The following is a 21,658-nucleotide window of genomic DNA, read 5'->3' on the forward strand; positions in this document are numbered from 1 at the left end:
CAGAATAAATGCTCTTCCCCAAAAAAACCCACTTCCATGGGAGGATAGATAGATATTACTGTAAAAAGACATAATTAAACAACTTTATTATAATTTTTGTTTCAAGTCAATATTTTTATTGAAGTTTTCTATATACAGAATGATACATACAATGTCTTACAAGACGTATCATTATCCCTCAAAATAATAAGTATAAACAGCATAACGCAACATTATGGAATCAAATTTGAATTTCTTAAAGGTTCACTCGAACAGAATCATAGGAGAATATTTCTTTCCTGCTCAGGAATTCTGCTCATTGTTCCAGAAATAACAGCATTTCACAGAGCAAATTGCTATGAGTTGCCATGTTCTCCCATCTGAAAATCTTCTGCCTTAGCTGAGAAGCATTTAAACCACTAACAAGCAATTGAGGAAAGCCCAGACCATACTTAGAAAACTACAATGTAAATTTCAAAGCAATTTTTTTTACCAGGGTATGGAATAAAATGTATAGATGCCTGGCATACACAGAGAGATTTGTTAAAGATGATGATGAAATTAGATACCCCACCTTTATTCCATTGTATTCGTGCTGCATAATGAAGGAACCAGTAAGAGTCAGACCGCTTGCTTAGGCCCTGATCCTGCAACTTTTTACGTACCTCCTTACCTTTACTAGCATGAGCCACCATGGATTGGGACTACTCATGGTGGCAAAGTTAAGCACCTGCATCAATATTTGTAGGATCGAGATCCGAGTGCATGGACACTATTGAAAGCATTTTGACAAAGAAGCACTTTAACTTATGCTTGCTACACTCACAAAAAACTATAGAAAATTACTTTTTAAGCAAACCAAGAACATCAGGTTATAATATTCCAATGCAGCACGGAATAAGGGTATTAGCTCCATTGTCAATCTGACGTGTTAAATCAGTACTATGGGCCTGATCTTTGGTTTAGCCAAGATGTGCTTGGAACACAGTTCTCTTCTGCTTCCAGACTACCCCAGAACATCTCCTACACTGGGGGTTGTGTGTGGCTGATGCAGGGCCTGATACACTGGCTTTTCAATGACTTGCTGCCTTTTCAGGTCAGCTTTCTGCAATGCAAAGCAGCCGGTGTGATGGCCAAGCAACTGTCCCTATGTTTTATTAGGATGATACATTATGGCTGGTAACAATAATAATTTACACTTAGGTATCAGTTTTCATCCAAGGATCTACAAGTGCTTTATAAACATTAAATAAGCATTATTATTAAGCAACATTCTACACTAGTGAATAAATTCCGCCACAGAGAGGTTAAGTGACTTGCCCTGAACGCAAGGTGAGTCAGTTGCAAAGATGGGACTAAAACTCAGCATTCCTAATCCACAGTGCCCTGCTCTGACCACAGGACTAAGCACTACCAACTTCAAGGCCTCACTGTAGCTCCCCTGAAGTTTCATAAATTACTCCAGAGATTAAATTCTATGGAAGAGGGTGAGCCCTAACATGTCAGGAGAAGCTGTTTGAAATACCTTTATCTTTCCCGAATGTGAGATAGTTTCTAGATCTCAATAATGCAGCAAATGTTCCCTTTCAACATGTACACAACCTGGGCAAGGCATTTACCTATGAAGGGCGTGGTGAAAGTGCAAGGGTCCCTCCCTGGTTTACTGTAGTTAATATCCCTTTGTTTCAGCCTAATGTTTACATTAGAAAGTTCACATTAGTTCTGTGGGGTTTTTTCTCCCCCAAGATTGGTTCATGTCTGCTTGGTTGCTGCCGAGTATTTTATTCGGGTTTTGTGCTGATCCCGGCTTTTCCTCTGAGCATTTTGCCATCTGTATCAAGGCAACCTAACCTAAATCAGAGCAACCCCTAATAAAATCAGAACCAGCTGGGACCCTAAGCAGGCTAGTAGCGTATTTCAGCACACGTGGCCTGGTTCACATGAATGGAGACTTACCACAAAGATCATTGTTCCAATCAGCATCTACAGAGATCTGTAGAAAATACTAGGAAAAATCTTCAGCAACTTTACCCAAAGCTGCAAAATTCAGTGGAGCACAGAATTTAAAAAAGGCTCCCAAGCCCTCACGATAACTCTTTTACTGCATTCACAGTGTGGGAAGGAGTTCAAGTAGAGAAACATTTGAAGACTGTATATCCATATGCTGTACTGTCTAGAACAGGGGTGGACAAACGACGGCCCATGGGCTGGATTCGGCCTGTCAGGGCTTTGGATCCGGCCCGCGGGATTGCCACCCCCGTGGCGCAGCGGGGCTAAGGCAGGCTCCCTGCCTGCCCTGTCCCTGCTCCCAGAAGTGGACGGCACCACATCCCTGCGGCCCCTGGGGGCGGGGGGCTCCGTGTGCTGCCCTCGCCTGTAGCCACAGCCCACCCCCCGCCATTGGGAAACCACGGCCAATGGGAGTTTCAGGGGAGGTACCCGTAAGCGAGGGCAGTGCACAGAGCCCTCTGCTCCCTCTCTCCCAGGGGCTGCAGGGACGTGGAGCCGGCCGCTTTTGGGAGCGGCGCGGGGACAGGGCAGGCAGGGAGCCTGCCTTAGCCTCACTGCGCCCCACTGCTACACGGAGCCGCTCAAGGTAAGGCCAGAGCCAGCACCCCAAATCCTTCCTGCACCCCAACCCCCTGCCCTGAGCCCCCTCCTGCACCCCTCCTGCACCCAAACCCCCTGCCCTGAGCTCCCTGCTGCACCCCTCCTGCACCTCAACCCCCTGCCCTGAGCCCCCTCATACACGCCACACCCCTTCCTGCACCCCAGCCCCTTGCCCTGAGCCCCTTCCTGCACACCATCCCCCCCCACACACACCCCGCACCCCCTGCCCCAGCCCTACATTCATAGCCCTGCATGCAATTTCCCCAACCAGATGTGGCCCTCAGGCCAAAAAGTTTGCCCACCCCTGGTTTAGAATATGGGGGCCAGATTCTCCGCTAGTGTAACTCAGCATAGCTCCACTGAAGTCATTGAAGCTACACTGATTTACACCACCTGAGGATATATATCTCATAAATACTATGGATATTTATCAGATAAAGTGTCCTGGTAATTAATTAACAGTTTTAAAACAGTCTCATGATATTCCCTGTTTAATAATTCAGTTTCATTGCCCGAAGCAGGGGGCTTCTGCTCTCTATGAGATTGCTTAAAAACGTGACTGTAAGAAGTCAAAACACGTATTCGACATTAACATTCCATTACAGTGAAGGGGGAAAGTCCACACCTCTGTTGGCACTACATTTGTCAGTCTGTTTGGCAGCAGAGCAAATAAGGCTGATGTGTACAGATTTACAGGAAGAAGAGGTGTGCAACGAGGTTATCTGGATGAGCAGACGGGTGGAAAAAACGTAAATCTCTAGGTTTCTATTGTGTGTGGTTAGATAAGCTTATCTATGGTCTGAGTCTTTTATCTATCTAATGTAAGCCTCCAATCAGTTGAAAGGTAAGTGAAATAAGCCTCTTATTGTGGACGATATATTTTATCAGATTCTTAGGGATACATTTTCAGACTAGCATTGTCCCTCATGCAAGCATAAGCTGTCACCAAAAAAACTGCCCCTGAACTGCCCTTGCATCCAAAATACAATTGGGCTTTATTATGGGTTCAAATCATGTGGAAGTCAATTTCTAATCCCACAGACAGAGAGGCAGGGAATGCGTCCAGCTGAAACATGCTCCTTAGGCTACGTCTACACTGAAAATGCTCCAGTGGCATATAGCTGCAGCTGTGCCCATGTAGCACTGCAGTGGAGACTCTCATGGGAGGAGAGTATCAGAGGGGTGGCCGTGCTAGTCTGGAGCTGTAAAAAGCGACAAAGAGTCCTGTGGCACCTTATAGACTAACAGATGTATTGGAGCATAAGCTTTCGTGGGTGAATGCCCGCTTCGTCAGACACATGTCTCACGGGAGGGGTTTTCCCATCACTATAGTTAATCCACTTTCCTGAGAGGCAGTAGCTAGGTCGACAGAAGTATTCTTCCATGGACCTGGCGCTGTGTACACTAGGGGTTAGGTTGGCTTAACTACATCTCTCAAGGCCAATGAAAGTAGACCAGCCCTTAATCCAGTTGAGTAGCACTTTAGTCCATGGGTAGCTCCTCTGATTTCAGCATGGTTACCTTAATAGAGGCACGGAGGGTGACTGTCCCCCCAGCGGCCTTGACATGAATGAGTGGCACCAGTTCAGAGGACGTGTAAGTCATGAATTTTCATATGGGGTTGGAGAGTGAGTCCACCCTGCACTCACCCAGCAGTGGCAGCTCCTATCCCACAGGGCTGGGCCCGTGGGATCGCATGACAGTTCACTCTACAATCCCACCCGCCCTGCCTTCCCTCAGGAATAATTTTTTTGGAAGGATGGGGGGGCCTTAGTTTCAGATTTTGCCCCAGACCCCCAAAATCCTTCGCAGCCCTGCACCCAACTGGTTACAAAACCTGATTCTGCCATTGGTTACCTATGATATAAGGTGCTACTCAGCATGAATAAGGATGTGAGAATCTGACCCATTATAAGAAAATGTCAACTCCTTCACAAGATTTTACATTGACAATAATCTACAGTGTATTAATCTGCTACTGGTGCCAATGTACCACATATATTATGATGTTCCACTGTTGTCAATGGAATACTGAATTTAAATGGTTTGATGTATCATTGATTTCCCTACAACTACCATGGAATTTGACAGCACAGGTGGGAGAGAGAGGCTAAGCAGCAAAGCCTTTAAACTTGCAGACTAAAACCTAGCACTGTTAGTACTGATAGCTAGACAGGGCCGGCTCCAGGCACCAGCCCACCAAGCTTGTGCTTGGGGCGGCACCTGGAGGGGGGCGGCTCAGTGCTCCGGCTCCGGCCGCTGGGGAGAGCGGAGCCCCGGCTGGTCTCTCCGGCCTCCCCCCGGCACTCTGGCCGCCGGGGAGAGTGGAGCCGCGGCGGGCTCTCCGCCCTCCACCCGGTGCTCTGGCCGCCACTCCGACCTCCCTCCGGCACTCTGGCCACCGGGGAGAGCGGAGCTGCGGCAGGCTCTCCGCCCTCCCTCCGGCACTCTGGCCGCCGGGGAGAGTGGAGCTCCGGCCAGCTCGCTGCCGGGGAGAGCGGAGCCCGGGCCGGGCTCTCCGCCCTCCTCCTGGGGCTCCGGCCGCCAGCGGAGCCGCGGCAGACTCGCCGCCCACCCCCCAGCACTCTGGCCGGTCGGGGAGAGCGCCTGCGGCCGGGCTCTGTGCCCTCCCCTGCCGTGCTGGGGCGGGGAGGGGTGCCGGGGGGCGGCGGGAGGCTTTTTTGCCTGGAGCGGCAAAAAAGCCAGAGCCGGCCCTGTAGCTAGAGAACTAAGAACTTGTTAAAAGAGCAAATACTAAGAAGTTAAGTCAAAGCTCATTTAGTGGGATGTCATGTTGCAGATATAGTCTCCCTCTGCTATGGACACCATGGCTAGGAAATTGTCCAGCAAATGAACACCTCCTGAAAAACAGTCTAGGGGTCAGAGCCAAACACATGCTTGTAAAAGCTTACAATACCAATCAACAATGTTATAAAAATAAGACCTAAAAGAACACAAACAGGAGTTACCATTGGTGAGTGCCATTATGTTACAACCTGCCTCCATCCACACTAGTAAAAATAGGTCTCCTAAGCCTAGCTGCAAAGAAGAATTTGGGTGCTTGAAAGAGAAATACATTGTGACTGAAGCAATGAGCCTACTGTAGAGGAATATTCATGCCAGTGAATAATTTTCTCTCTGTATCTCCAGAAGAGCTATGAGTGACTTCCCCCAGTCCTTCCCTCTGAAAACTAAAAGCAGGCTTCTTTCAGCTAACTATCAAACACACCATACACTAGTGGCTGCCTTTGAGATGGGTTATGAGACAAATCCATTAGATAGAGAAGATCCATAACAAAATTTCAACATTATTTGCATCTCACACTGTTCTCCTTTTATCTCCACCACCTTTATGTCTCCATGGGCAAGTTCCCTGGCACCTTCATTCTATGGCAGTGATGTTGACTGTGGAGGGAACAAAATTCAGTTCTTGAATGGTCTTTTGAAATATGTGTTAACTACTTATGCTAAACAATATGTCCCAACTTCTATTTAGCTGTGACACTCTGGCCTTGGCTACACTTGCGAGTTACAGCGCTGTAAAGGCTCCCCCAGTGCTGTAACTCACTCCCCGTCCACACTGGCAAGGCATTGGCAGTGCTGTATCGCCGTGGTTGCAGCGCTGCATGTACTCCACCACTCTGAGAGGAATAGTGAGTATTGCGCTGCCGCTGCAGTGCTGCGGCGCCAGTGTGGCCGCCCAATGCGCTGTGAATGGCCTCCAGAATTATTTGGCAGTATCCCACAACGCCTGTTCTAGCCACTCTGGTCATCAGTTCAAACTCTACTGCCCTGGCCTCAGGTAACCAACCATGAGGCCAACCCTTTACATTCCCCGCGAATTTTAAAAATCTCCTTCCTGTTTGCTCAGCCCGGCGTGGTGTGGAGTGCTATCAGCGAATCTTTCCAGGTGACCCATGCCTCCCCGCGCCAAGCGAGCCCCAGCATGGAGCAATAGCGAGTTGCTTGACCTCATCAGTGTTTGGGGGGAGGAAGCTGTACAGTCCCAGCTGCGCTCCAGCCGTAGGAATTACGATACCTTCGGGAAGGTATCAAAGGACATGATGGAAAGGGGCCATGACCGGGACGCCCTGCAGTGCAGGATTAAAGTGAAGGAGCTGCGGAGTGCCTACCGCAAAGCCCGCGACGCAAACAGCCGCTCGGGTGCTCCCCCTGCGACCTGCCGATTCTACAAATAACTGGATGCGATACTTGGGGTTAACCCCACCTCCACTCCGAGCACCACCATGGACACTTCAGAGCCGGGGGGGGGGGGGGGAGGAGGAAAACGGGAGTGATGGTGGTGGGCCGGATGGAGACACCCCGGAATCCCTGGAGCCATGCAGCCAGGAGCTCTTCTCGAGCCAGGAGGAAGGTAGCCAGTCACAGTGGCCGGTACTTGGTGGAGGACAAACTGAAGAGCAGGTTCCCGGTAAGCGGGGTTTTTTTTCAGGAAGGAATTTTTTCGGTGCGGGCTCTATTGGAGAGGAGGGTTAGGCATGCATGCCTAGATGCGGAATAGTGCATTGATGTGGTTTATCACATCGCGGTAATCGGCCTCGGTAATCTCCTCGAATGTCTCATCCAGAACATGTGCAATGTGCTTGCGCAGGTTTATCGGGAGAGCCACCGTGGTCCTTGTCCCAGCCAGGCTAACGTGTCCACGCCACTGTGCCATGAGGGGCGGGGAGAGCATTGCTGCACACAGGCAAGCTGCATATGGGCCAGGGCGGAAGCCGCATTGCAGTAGAAGACCCTTCCTCGCTTCCCAGGTCACCCTCGGCAGCGAGCTATCGTCCAGGACGAACTCCTGTGGAAAATGTTGGGACAGTGTTCAGTGTAGGTGCCCCCTGAAGCTGTTGGGTCTCCCCAAGGCACAGAAACCTAAAGGACAGTGCAGCCCTGAAACAATCAGTCCCCCTTACTCACCATTTTGAGGCTCCCGTGGGAAGTGTGTGCTCTGTTCCGGGCGGGAAAATTATGCTATTGTGTAGACCCTCTGTGTTTTCTACTCCTTAAGTGCGGGGGGCATTATTACTCTGTCTGGTATAAACAATGCTGCCTCTGTTAAATGTTGCATTTTTCCTATACAGCTGCATCAACCTTGAGACCTCAGCCTTCCCTCTTATCGCCTGCTCAGAGACTGCAAAGACCCAGGAAGACACCGCGAAAAAGCAAAGATGACATGCTGCAAGAAGTGATGCGGCAATCTATTAAAGAGAATGAGAAAGCACAGAACTGGAGGGAGAGAGAAAGCAGGATCCGCCAGGAAAATGCACCGCACCGGCGGCAAAGCACCGATCGGCTCATAAGCATCCTGGAGCGCCAAGCAGATGCTGTCCAGGAGCTGGTAGCCATGCAGAAAGAGGAGGAGTACCGCAAACGCCACCCCCCCCCACAGCCCTTGTCCCAAAACTCTTTCCGTTGTACCCCACTGTCACCTCCAATCCACTTTCCCCAACTTCCATGTTCTTCACGCCACCCGCTGCCTCCAACACCATTATCTTCACCACCCAGCCCTGAAAACCATGACCCTTACCCTCTGAACTCAACCCCCATCACCATGCAGTATAGCTGTCCTGAAATGCAGCACTCACTGCACAGCACACCATACAGGACATACGCGAATCTGTGATTGTACTGTTCCCCCTCCACCCCTTTGTTTCTTTTCAATAAATGGATTCTTTGGCTTTGAAAACATTCTTTATTATTGCATAAAGTAAAAAGACTCCTTAGCCCAGGAAATAAACAGGCACCGCAAGTCTGCTTGTCTGCTAAGCAGACACTGATTCCTAAAGATTGGAACTACTGCACTTCACTCCCGTGCAGGGCACCGGATATCACTGCTGGTTTTCAGCCTCAAATTGCTCCCTCAAGACATCCCTAATCCTTGCAGCCCCGCGCTGGGCCCCTGTAATAGCCCTGCTCTCTGGCTGTGCAAATTCAGCCTACAAGTGTTGAACCTTGGAGGTCCATGCCTAAGTGAAGCTTTCACCCTTCCCTCCACAAATATTATGGAGGGCACAGCACGCGGATATAACCGCAGGGATGCTGTTTTCGGCCAAGTCCAGCTTCCCATACAGAGATCGCCAGCGGCCCTTTAAACAGCCCAAGGCACACTCCACAGTCATTCGGCAGCAGCTCAGCCTGTAGTTGAACCGTTCCTTGCTGCTGTCAAGGCTCCCTGTGTAGGGTTTCATGAGCCACGGCATTAACGGGTAAGCGGGATCTCCAAGGGTCACAATGGGCATTTCAACTTCCCCTACCGTGATCTTCCGCTCTGGAAAAAAAGTCCCAGCCTGCATCTTCCTGAACAGTCAAGTGTTCCGAAAGATGCGTGCGACATGCACCTTTCTGGGCCAGCCTGTGTTAATGTCAATGAAACGCCCACGGTGATCCACAAGCGCCTGGAGAACCATAGAGAAATACCCCTTCTGATTAATGTACTCAGATCCTAGGTGGGGCGGTGCCAGAATAGGAATGTGCATCCCATCTATCGCCCCTCCACAGTTAGGGAACCCTATTTGTGCAAAGCCATCCGCTATTTCCTGCACGTTACCCAGAGTCCCGGTTCTTCTGAGTAGGATGCGATTAATGGCCTTGCAAACTTGCATCAACACGATTCCAATGGTCGACTTTCCCACTCCAAACTGGTTTGCGACTGACCGGTAGCTGTCTGGAGTTGCCAGCTTCCAGATTGCAGTAGCCACCCACTTCTCCACTGGCAGGGCAGCTCTCAATCTCGTGTCCTTGCACCGCAGGGTGGGGGCAAGCGTCTCACACAGTCCCATGAAAGTGGCTTTTCTCATCCAAAAGTTCTGCAGCCACTGCTCGTCATCCCAGCCTTCCATGAAGATGTGATCCCACCACTCGGTGCTTGTTTCCCGAGCCCAAAAGCGGTGTTCCACGGTGCTGAGCATGACCATAAATGCCACAAGCAATTTCGTGTCGTATGCATTACGCGGCTTGATAGCATCGTCGGACTCCTCACCCTCACTCTCACTTTGGACCTTAAGGAATAGTTCGACAGCCAAACGTGACATGCTGGCGAGACTTGTCAGCATACGCCTCAGCAGTTCGGACTCCATTTCCTGCAGACAGATCGCGCTGCACAGAAACCGTTGAAAGATGGCACCAAAGGTGGACGGAAACAAAGGGATTTCTGGGATGCGAAGCGATGCATCACAGGGCATTGGGACAGGACCCAGAATCCCCCGCACCCACGCCCCCTTCCCACAACCCACGGCGCCAGAATGGGAAAAGATGCTCTGTGGGATAGCTGCCCATAATGCACCGCTCCCAATAGCGCTGCAATTGCTGCAAATGTGGCCACGACAGTGCGCTGGGCAGCTGTCAGTGTGGACAGACTACAGCGCTTTCCCTACTCAGCTGCACAAAGTCAGGTTTAACACTCAGCGCTGTACATCTGCAAGTGTAGCCAAGGCCTCAGAGTACGTTTCCCAGCCCTGAAGAAGAGCTGTGTGTAAACTTGAAAGTTCGTCTCTCTCACCAACAGAAGTTGGTCCAATAAAATATATTACCTCACCCACCTTGTCTCTAATATCCTGGGGCCAACACAGCTACAACGACACTGCATAGTCTAACCCCAGGCAGTCACATTTAGTCTGAGTGCCAAACACATAACCAGAAGTCATCTGTGTGCCTTGTAAGGTTCCTGCTGGGCATTTGGAAAGCACCAGTAGGAACCTACTTGTTGCAGATATTTTGAATCTGTACAGTTTATTTACAGATACCAGTGACTTTCTACATTTGAAACGACTGCTATATTCACAAACCTGTGTATACCATATCAAAGAAGATGGCTTGAATCCTCATTTACACTAAAACACCTTACACTGGCTGTGTAAAGGGGCCTGAGGATTTGGGTAATTGTTCAGAAACCTCAGTGCAACTGAGAACCAGGCCTTACATCTATTTGGTTTGACAGCTAAACATCCATATTACAATGTTCAGACATTCAGCCAGATAATATAGACTACTGCCATTCTATAAATACCTCAAATAGATTAATATGTACTACAGTTCATTAAAACTTAAATCTAAATAAGACAGTTTATTATGAGTACAGGATGTGAACTTTTCTCACCCAAAGGTGGGACTAGTGTCATAAGGTTGTTTTCAAGCTGTTTTGACTTGTTCATGCAGCAAAAAGGTAAAACTTGTCGTATCTTGTCATTTCTCTGAAATGGAAATGATGCAAGTGGCAAAACAATCTTGCTCCGCCAAAGGCCAATTGCTGCTTTTGAGAGCTTAACAGGCATATATATCAGACTCCCTGACAACACACCCTTTGGATAACTTCCTCTTCCAGGGCTGACTCTGACTTTGAGCCAAAAAGGAAAACAAAAGAAATTCCAAAGTTAAAAGTAATTTTGCATAATAAGACAGCTACTTAGAACAGAACAATTCATAGGGACACACATAGAAAGACAGACTACACAGTATTGGTGAAAAAAATCCCAGCAGTTATAGACGGAGAGGCAAAAAAGAGCTAACTGATTGGAGTGGGTGAGGGTGCAGTGCTTAAAAAAAAAAAAAAAAAAAAAAAATCAAAGGCCATTCTCAGTATGTGCTCCTGAAATCAAAACTCTCCTGAAAATTTTGTTAGTCTCCGCTGAAGTAAAAACCTAAATCTTATCATAACTATCAACAAAATAAACAGGCTACTAACTAAGGCTTTGAAACAGCATAACCAGCTCATAAGCTAAATGGATTCTGCTAAATTCTATTTGGCATTGAAAGAAGTTCCAACTCCTTCACTTAGAGCTGTGTGCATGTAAGGACTGTGGGATCAAGCCCTGTTAAAACTCCATGATGAATTCCCGTTGATGCAAAGCCCTTCAGATACATTTGCTGAATCCTTATAATAATTTTTGTAGAGGAAAACCCATAAGAACTCAGCTGACTGCAATCATTCTGTGCCTTGATTCTCCACTCACATCAATGCATTGCAGGAATTACTCCACGGTATCAGGCTCTACAATTGTAAAAATTTGCAAGAAGATGGGAGCTGGTGAATCAAATCTTGCGAGCTTTAATCAAGTTGACTTCCTAAAGTAAAGATCCAGGGTCTGACAATGTGCAATGACTATACAAGAAAAGCAAATCAAACTCTGTACATAAAAGATGACCGATTTTGTACTATTTTGTGAATGGTAAATCAAAGAATGAAAATCAAGAGCACTCCGTTTTGCTCTAGCTAGACATACTCTGAATACATTTTACCAAGTAATTTCTAAGGTGAGGAAATAGGGAACGGAGAATTCTGAAATTATGTGGAATTGCAGGGCCTGTACCTTGTATAGTCTTTCTGATCAATGCAAGATGAATTTCAAAACACTACGGAAATCAAAAATTTTCATCCACTTTGCACTGGTGTAAATGACTACACAAGGTACAGGACAACAAATAATCAGGCTCAGAATATTTTGATGGACCAAACTGATGCTTTCCATTACAGTGTTTAGAAGATGAGCTCCCAATATGAAAAAAAATCACAGCTATTTGAAATGTCAAAAACATAGTAATTCCCCATTTTTCCTAAAGAACAATGTATTGATTAGTGTTTTTTCTACATAAATCTGTTATTCAACATTAAAACTATAACACCACTTCCTAGTTGCTTTATGTCCCTTCTCTTTTCCTTAAGGTTTATTCTGAATAATGTTGGTCCATACAATGTATTTTCTTACAGCTGTGCCTCCACTTCTTATCTTTAAGGACACCATTCTTGAAACTGCTTTGAATAAAGTACCTGAGTCAAATCCTTCATCTAGTTTCCTTGGTTTTGTCTTTCTTTCCTACTAACTCTTAATTTTATAGGTGGGTTGAACACTGCAAATGGGTGAAAGTTTTCTTTAAATGAGGCAGAACCCACAAGCTATCAACTTTTTCTTAAGACTCATGGTTCTTTGGAAGTTGTTTCTGTAAGAAGCATGGCTAAAACAGGTTTGTTCAGAGCCCTACTGTGCACGGTTGCTCTCAGGTTTCATCTTTTCACAGTATTGGCAACTTTCCTGTGGGATTGTTTATTTGCCCCAGGGTCTTAAGGAAATGAACTCTTTGGGATGAATCCTGCTAGAGCTTTGCAGCGCCAATTAAAATCAGAGCAAGCAAATCTTCTGCATTTATATGAATCAAATTTAAAAGGGGGGCTGTGACGCATGGCTAGAAAGGGTTAAACATCCTGCAAAATAAATAACCCTCAAAAGACAGGTGGGGAGATCATGTTTGTGTTTTTGTGTATTTACGTATGTATGAGTAGGATCCACAATGTAATCAATAGTCCCTGTCTATGCGGTATTCTGATCATTCCGAGGTCAAAAGAAGATCCTGGCATTTAAATGAATTGTAAACACGGGATATCTCAGTATTCATCTTGCTTTGAAATGTACTGTGAATGGTGGAAGAAAAAGCAAACGGCCTTATGTTAATTCGTATAGCTAAATACTGGTGATGGACGTCCTTCAAAGTCATCCTAATGACCTTTTGTTCCCAGAGGAAATCCAAACTTGTCAAAAGACATGAAATTGTATAAAAGATCCTTGGGTCCTGATTCTGCTTAGGCTTCATCAGGGGAAAGTTTGAGTCACAAGACTGAGGTCCCAGTTACGCTGGTACGCCCTGAATATGAGATTTGGACATTGGACTGTGAGCTATGGACTGAATTCTACAGTTGCTATGGCAACACCCATTTTTTCATGTTCTCTGTGTACATATATCTTCCTACTGTATTTTCCACTGCATGCATCCGATGAAGTGGGTTTTAGCCCACAAAAGCTTATGCTCAAATAAATTTGTTAGTCTCTAAGATGCCACAAGTACTCCTGTTCTTTTTGCATCTCTGCTATGAATCTGAACCTCAATGAATTGAACTCATGTCTGTATGTATATTGATCTTTTAACCATATTCTTTCTCTTTTGCTTTTTAATAATGTTTAGTTTAGTTAAGAGGTTGGCAAAAGAACCTTGAGTCTAACATGCTAGTGAAAATGGATGGTATCTCTTTAAGACAGAGTCCAGCCTTGGAATTGGTAAAGGTTGAGGATTTGAAAACTAGTAAACAAGCTAGGGTCTGTGTTGATGCAAATTACCTGACTGACTGGGGGGAGAAAGACTTGCCCATAGCCATTAGTAAAGAGGACGCACCCAGCCAGCCAATGGATTCTGTTGCAAAAAAGAGTTCAGATTTTGACCTTACTGGACAGGGAGGAAGGGAAGGATTAAAACCTTGCAAATAAAAGCCATGGGTTAACCCTAAAATACCAAAACTCCAAGGAAGTGGTTAAACTAAAAGCCTATGTCAAGGAAAACCCTGAGGTCAAGAAAAAGCTACAAAGATTCAAAAGGGATATTAAACAAGCTGATCTAAAGAATGATTTGTCTAAACCATAGGCTTGGCATGACAAAAATAACTGTAAATGTACACAAACAACAAGGAGTCTGGTGGCACCTTAAAGACTAACAGATTTATTTGGGCATAAGCTTTCGTGAGTAAAAACCTCACTTCTTCGGATGCAGGTTTTTACTCACGAAAGCTTATGCCCAAATAAATCTGTTAGTCTTTAAGGTGCCACCAGACTCCTTGTTGTTTTTGTAGATACAGACTAACACGGCTACCCCCTGATACTTGTAAATGTACACGTGATAGAACTGTTAATGTTATTGCTAATGATTGTAACTAACTTGTTGCTGATACCAAGAACTGTAAAAATGTACAATGTGCATGGTCTTTTGAAAAAGCCCTTGAACACATTAAGAGTGGTACATAATAGAAACCCTTATGATTATGCTGTTTGGTTCAACAAGAACACACTTAGTGTTAAAAAGCCTAAAAATGTTGAGGCTTCATAGCTAATGCATAGACATGTCAGGTAGAACTGGTACTAGAGCCCAGGGGTGAAATCTTGGCTCCACAGAAGTCAGTGACAGGTGTTTCATTGATTTCAGCGGAGCCAGTATTTTGCCCCACTCTCTAATATGGCAGTTCCAAGTCTCACCCACTCAAGCATGCTGCCTTTCAAAATAAGTGTGCCGAATCTATTGCTTGGCTAGCCTAGCTGTAACTGCTACTTTAACTACTAGACCACACACTCCTTCCAGAGACAGGAATAGTGCCAAGGAATCCTAATTCCCAACACTCTACTGCTGTCCAGCAAATAATTGGGTAATGCATTGGTAGAGTGTGTGTCAAGTCCCCTTTAGTGGCTGATCTACATAGAGGATAACAGTTCTTTCTTTAGATCATGTGGCAGATGTCTGTGTTGAAGATCTGAGGGTTGATAGTTCAAACACTGCTGATGATTCATATGAGGTATCTTTCTGTGGTGGTTCTGCATGAATTAATTTGTTTTCCAGTTTTCTTTTTATAAACTGGTTTAGTTAATTCACATAGCGAGAAAACATCCTTAAAACACATTTCACAGTTAAAAACCATTAACCATCTTTTAATTGGGCCGCAACATGCAATGAAACGTGGGTGTTCTACATTTTAGTCACCTGTCACACATTTCAATTGCTTGTGTCACACATCAGCTGAGAAAATTTCACAAGAGACTAGCACTGTAAATATTTGTGCCATTTCTGGGGTCCCTGCATTACGTGGGCAAAAAATGAATTCCAGTACAAAAGAGCATGAAAAATCCAGCCCTGTTGGATTTCAGTACATTTCCGCCTCAAACACCAGCCCTGTCTGAATGTAATGTTTGTGAACCAACTCAGTCTGACCGTAATGCACTTGAATGTCACACATTGGTCCTGTCTGTATTTGTTACCTACGGCATTGGGTGGTTGTGGGAGGAGGAGAGAGAGAGCACAATCCTATTTTTAAACTTAGTCCCTATTGTGGCTAGACCTCTTGGAGGCCCCATTCCCACATTATCATTTGGCCTTGTGTTTCATGTCACTCTTTCTGCAAACATCAGTCACAGTGCAGTCAACTTTGTGCAGATTTCTTCTGTGTAAACAAAACTCTAAACCAGTGCCTACAGTAAACGTGCTTCATATCATGAGACCGCAATAGAATTACACAATGTAGAGAGAAGCCTTTTAATAAAGCCATTCCCATGATTAAAAATGAAACAACATAAACCTGGCATAGAGTTTTCTGTTTATTATTGTATTGCTTTACTTATTACAATAATGTGTCTAAAGACACAAAGTAGCCTTTCCTCTCTGGCTTGGTTTGGAAGCATTTATCTTCACTCCTTTGCCCTCGGTAGGCCAGAAGAGTGGGTTTCACACTGACCATCTCTGAGCTACCAATAATTCAAGTGAGTCATCCAGTGCAATTCCCCCCACCCCTGGCTCCCAGAAATGACCAAATATCAATTTTCTAGCAATAGTAACTGATTTTGTTTTTTAATGGAACATAGCTGACCTTGATAACAGTATTTCAAAAGGAGAAACTAGAGCAATTATCCTCTGGGATACAGGGCTTTTATATAAACAACCAAAAGAACAAAACCCAGAGTAGGATCTTTCTCAGCACCTGAAACCAGAACAAAAATAAAGCATTTGATTAGAGAACTGTGTCTGGACAGTGCAGGTTCCAAAAGGTGAGGAGGAGGAAGAAGAGGAGGAGAAGACATTATGAATACAGGCGTACTTACTATTTCTTCAAAGGTCAGGAACACACTGCATGGTAATCAATCCCACTTCACACACCAGCTGCAAGGAGACAGAGAAAAAGCTGTTCAACTTCTTCCAACAAAGTGGCTATATAGACAGACACAAAAGGCTGTGGCCCAGCCAAGCTACAGGGCTGATATGTCTAAGTCTGTAGGTTACAAATCACAGTTCATGTGTGTATTGTACTATGTTGTGAACTGTGATTTATTTAAAACCTATACAGTTACATACAACAAACCACAGACACTGTATATAATATATTTTTGTAGGTGTTATGTTGAGTACAACAGAAATACCCAGAAGTAAATAAAAACAGGTCATCTCTTTCATGACTGTATCCTGCCCTTACAAGAGGATAGACTTGAATGAATACACCTGTCCTGCCTCTAACGACCATGATCTTAATCAAATTCTTGTTGAATACAGAATAAATTCCAGCTAAAACTGGCAAATGTAACCCTTTGCTATATTTAACATATTTATATTTAACATTGTCCAGAGCTGTACAAATAGAAGAAACTGTCTGCAAATATTTGTTTGAATTTAAGAGTGAATTTTTATTCCACTTCATGTGCGACTCCTTTTTTCCCTATACTTTCTGCAAATATTTGAGTACTCTGGGGTGTTATTCTCCTCTGATTTATAAAGTGGTAAATCAGGCATAAGACCATAGAAGTCATTGGAGATATAATAGCTTTACGCCAGTGTAAATCAAAGAAGAATTAGTCCCTTAGTTTTTACTAGGTGATCATTTATGAAAAGTGAGTTTTGCCCAAATTTTTGAATTTTACCAAAAAAATAAATTTGGATGATTGTAAAATTTAAAGTAGGAGGACTGTTGATTGTAAAATTTGCTCTTCATTCTGTGGTGCTTAGTGACATATTTCAGAAAATAAGGAAACGTGCCATGCAGTAAGTGAATATTCACAAACCACAAGTAATCTGCAGGCCAAGACTGATTATTCACTAAAGAAATGTATGAAATTCACTAACCAAAAAAAAAAAGTTATTTGCTAAGAATGAATAAATCAAAGACTTTTGCAATCTGTTTGCAGACAAAACATTAATAGAAAAAAAATAAAGCAACATTCATTAAATTCATTGAATTATTCACTAGCCCAGTCATTATCATAATCCCTTTACATAATAGTACACTCAAGGCCAAATCCAGCTCCCCCTGAAATTGATGGGCATCTTTCCACTGATTTCACTGGAAGCTGGATCTGCTCCTAATTTGAAACTAGTATTTTGGATTTTAGAGCAGCAGCAATAAGCAGCCCCATTTTATAGAGTGCCATGCAGACTATAGGATAACATGGGCTGGGAGGATAGATTTTCAAAAGCACTCAGCGTTGGCCTCTCTCTGCTTCCACTGAAGTCAACAGGAATTTTATCATTGACGTCAGTGGGAGGAAAATTCGGTCCAATCCTGTGCACTTTTGAAAATCCTGCTTGTAAGGTAGATGTTAACAGGATATAGGTATAGAGAACACATGCACATAACTCACCACTTTGAAATGAGCCTTCAAGGCCAATTCTCATCTCTACATATCCAGCAGTAATGGTATCTGAAGCCAACGCCGGAAGCTGGAGGATATTTGAGGGTATCTTTATGAATGCTTCATTCCTCTGATGCTTTGGCTTCTTATAAAGCTGTGGGTTTACTTTTACACTCTTCTTTTGGCCTATTAGGTTTTGTAAGGAGCTTGCCAGTATGTCTTTTATTTTTCTGCGGAAATTTGCACATTATAACAATCTGGAGAAAGAAAACACTGTACTGCCCATTGTCACAGAACAAAAAGGTGGAAAAATAAATGAGACTGATGTTTCAATATACAATACGTAAAAATGTAGCCCGCTAGCGCAGTGAGAAGAGGGAACATATTTCCATTACACACCCTTTTATTCAGAACATGCCCATACAGGAAGACACATTGATAGCATCAGACTAGGCCAAGAACATGAAGATTATTTGAAAGAAATTAGATTGTGCCAGCAAGTGAACGTAGGGATGAAGAGCAATGAAAAGATTGCACCAAACCGTTCAACTTTGCTCTCTAAAAACAAAACAAACTACAACAACAAGTTTGATTTAACCAGACTAAAAATGGAACCTCATCTAATAAATACTTGGAACAACAAATCCAAGGCCAAATTCTGGCTTTAAGTTACACTTCTCACAACGTCACAGAGTTTGGATCACAATACTGATGTATATTTAAACACAGACCCATAAACTCTTGCTAGTCATTCAATGACTATCTTCTACCCCAGAATGTGAATTTCTTAGAACCCTTTAAAAAAATGGGCACCAGAGCCAATGCAGCACAGAAAAGCTTGGAAGCAGCAGAGTATTTAACGCTGGGTTTCCATTCCAGCACTGTTAGCCAGAATAGAGAACTAAGTCACTGTGAGCCAAATGGCGCCCTAACGTGAGTACATCACCTCTCTAAGGCAGTGGATTAGCACCTGCTTTCACCAGAGCTGAATTTAGCTCAGATGGGTCAAAAGCATAGCTCTCTGCTGTACAGTATCATAGGTGACATCACTCCTTTTGATCTGAATCATATCTCCAGGGGCATAGTGGAGTGCAGGTTCTACACTGGTAGAGAGTAAATACTCCCATTTAATTCTGGAAGTCAGCTGTGGGCATGAACGGGAGAAAAGTCTTTGCTAACAGACCTTGCTTTCTCAGGCTGTGAACAATGCTCACAAATGCCTATATACAGGTTTCTGGCAGGTTGTAGCCCCACACAGATCCATGTATTGCACATAATGCGCAGCATGTCAACTTTTAAAATTATTGTTTCACTCTGTACCTCTGACCAGCTCAGCTCTGGTGTTATCTTCCTGCATACTCGTGTAGATTATGGACACCAGGCAGGCTGAACTATTAAACTGATTACAGACAGTAAGGCGAATCGGGGCGACCACTCTGGGATCCGCACTTTGGGAGGCCCTGTGCTTCAGTGTGCGTGTGTCATGCAGGAGGCGCTAGGCCGGCCCAGGGAGGTTGGGGTTGGGGTGCCTGGGAGGTTAGGGGGACCCTGGCACTAGCAGCGGCGGTTGGGCCCACACTCACCAGCGGGAAGCCACATTGTATTTCTTTTTCTTGCTCACGTGCCGCCAGCATCCTAGCGCCACCTGAACCTGCCAGTGCTAGGCTGACCCCATCCATTGCCCTTCCACCCCAGGCTCCACCCCCAGCACAAGGGGCCCCTTGCCTCTAGCACAGGTGCCACCCTGTGACTCTCCATCGTCCCTTGCCCCCCAGCACTGATATCCCCTCCTCACACCAGATTTCACCTGTATAAAAAAAATGTTAAGAAGGGCCCATACAGGCTGATTTGTGGCCCCGCACCCTCCCTAGGGACAGCCCTGGCTATAGAAAACACTATTATTTAAATAAATCGGTCCTACAGAATTTCAAGCTTCTTTTCCTTCTATTCTATTTCTCTTCCTCATCTGACATCTTTGTCACACATTTTAAATGCCACTGTCACACACTTTGCCCTTAGCTGGTCATACAGGTTCAAAACTTAGTTGGAAGTTCTAATCAATCAACTCGTAAGGATGAGAAATAAAAACAAGCAGGGATTTCACCCCCCTTGGATCAGTGCATCCTGCTGTGTGTTTATGGAATCCTACTACTTCACTCCTCAAGCAACAAATGGAACATGCTCTCTCTGTGTCTGTCAAATCTCTGTCCCTTTTGTATGTATAAAGGGAGGAACTTGCCATTAATGATTAACAGGAACAAGACAAACAGAAAGTCCTACCATTGAATCTGACAGATTGACTTCCAGTGCATTCAGCGGCAAAGTTAAGGTTATCTGAAAGTTACCAGGACATGGATGTGGTCTGCTTCTTTAAAGTTGCAGGGCAGGAGCAACCAGTTTAAAATTCTTTCCTGGAACTTCGTGACATGAAGCAGCCTTACTGTCCATTGCCAACAAAATCACTGATTCACTTCTGAAAAGTAAAGCTGTATTGGGTCCACTAGACAACACACTCCAGTATTGGACAAGATCACTGGGCTGAACATATTCCTTAAGTTCCACATGGCTGAAGGTACTGGCTAGAAAGAAACAGAGGACAACTCCGTGAGCAGCTAAGCATCCACAAGAAAATGCTTTTATCTTCACCAAGTGCTTGGAAATGATTCAGTGTGTCTGCCAGCTGCCTAATTTACCACTGTCCGCTTTTAGTTTTCCTTTATCATCATCAGTTTTCCAAACTGGCAGCAAATCAAGGCAACAGCGATTTCAAATGCTCTGAACTGGAGAGTGAGCTTGTTCTTATGTTGTGTCTGAAAGTTGCTGCACCAGTTAAGCTCTCCCTACTGCCCCACTTTCCCCACTGAGGAACAGTTGCTTCCCTGGGAAGGTCCCTTTGTAGGAGCTGGATTTTATAATGTACTATGAGAATTAATGTATGATTTAATTTCATCCTGTCAGCCACACTTTTTGAGTAGCAGAAAGGAATGACAGACCAGAACCATCCTTATGACTGATTCTGGTCACCTTTTTGTTTTAGGATAAGTTATAATGTCTACTATGGTTTCCTATATGTATTACAATATAGGCACTCTAGTTAAATATGCATTTCTTTGTTTTAAGGTTTTAGTAAGTAAGAGACAGGATTCTCTATTGTGTCTATGTTAAGTAGATTAGAGGAACATTGAAGGCCTGGGCCTCAATGTAAATTGTCTTGGCTATTGATTGTAAAACTTAGCAAGGTTTAATTTGCAATGCCTTTTTGCTCGATATAAAATACTACTGTTTGTATTCTCAATCTGTTTGTGTGAATGAGGAATATATGCATCAGGAAAAGATAAGGTGTGAAGGCCATTGTTATAGCCAGAGTCAAGAAAGAAGGAATGAAGAGACTTAAAGGACATCAAAGAATCATCAGTTTCAGAGTAGCAGCCGTATTAGTCTGTATCTGCAAAAAGAACAGGAGTACTTGTGGCACCTTAGAGACTAACAAATTTTGTGGACTACAGCCCACTTCTTCGGATGCATATAGAGTGAAACATATATTGAGGAGATAAATATACACACACACATACAGAGAGCATGAACAGGTGGGAGTTGTCTTACCAACTCTGAGAGGCCAATTAAGTAAGTGAAAAAAACTTTTGAAGTGATAATCAAGATAGCCCAGTACAGACAGTTTGATAAGAAGTGTGATAATACTTACAAGGGGAGATAGATTCAATGTTTGTAATAGCTCAGCCATTCCCAGTCCTTATTCAATCCTGAGTTGATTGTGTCTAGTTTGCATATCAATTCCAGCTCAGCAGTCTCTCGGAGTCTGTTTTTGAAGTTTTTCTGTTGTAATATAGCCACCCGCAGGTCTGTCATAGAATGACCAGACAGGTTAAAGTGTTCTCCCACTGGTGTTTGAGTATTATGAT

General features: G+C 44.5%; 1 protein-coding gene across 10 annotated transcripts in view; it reads right to left on the reverse strand.

The window, feature by feature from the left end:
• Nucleotides 1–21,658, reverse strand: part of DENND2B (DENN domain containing 2B) — a 287,171-nt gene that overhangs the window by 121,358 nt on the left and 144,155 nt on the right. The window contains exon 1 of one of the 10 annotated variants that reach the window (XM_054025175.1): nucleotides 15,989–16,070. The exons of the other annotated variants lie outside the window; for them this stretch is intronic. The gene's annotated coding sequence lies outside the window, so the exon portion shown is untranslated. Of the gene's footprint in view, nucleotides 1–15,988; nucleotides 16,071–21,658 lie in introns of those variants that run through there. 10 annotated transcript variants of the gene reach the window in all.

This window comes from Malaclemys terrapin, chromosome 4 (genome assembly GCF_027887155.1).
Source record: "Malaclemys terrapin pileata isolate rMalTer1 chromosome 4, rMalTer1.hap1, whole genome shotgun sequence".
NCBI lineage: Eukaryota > Metazoa > Chordata > Testudines > Emydidae > Malaclemys > Malaclemys terrapin.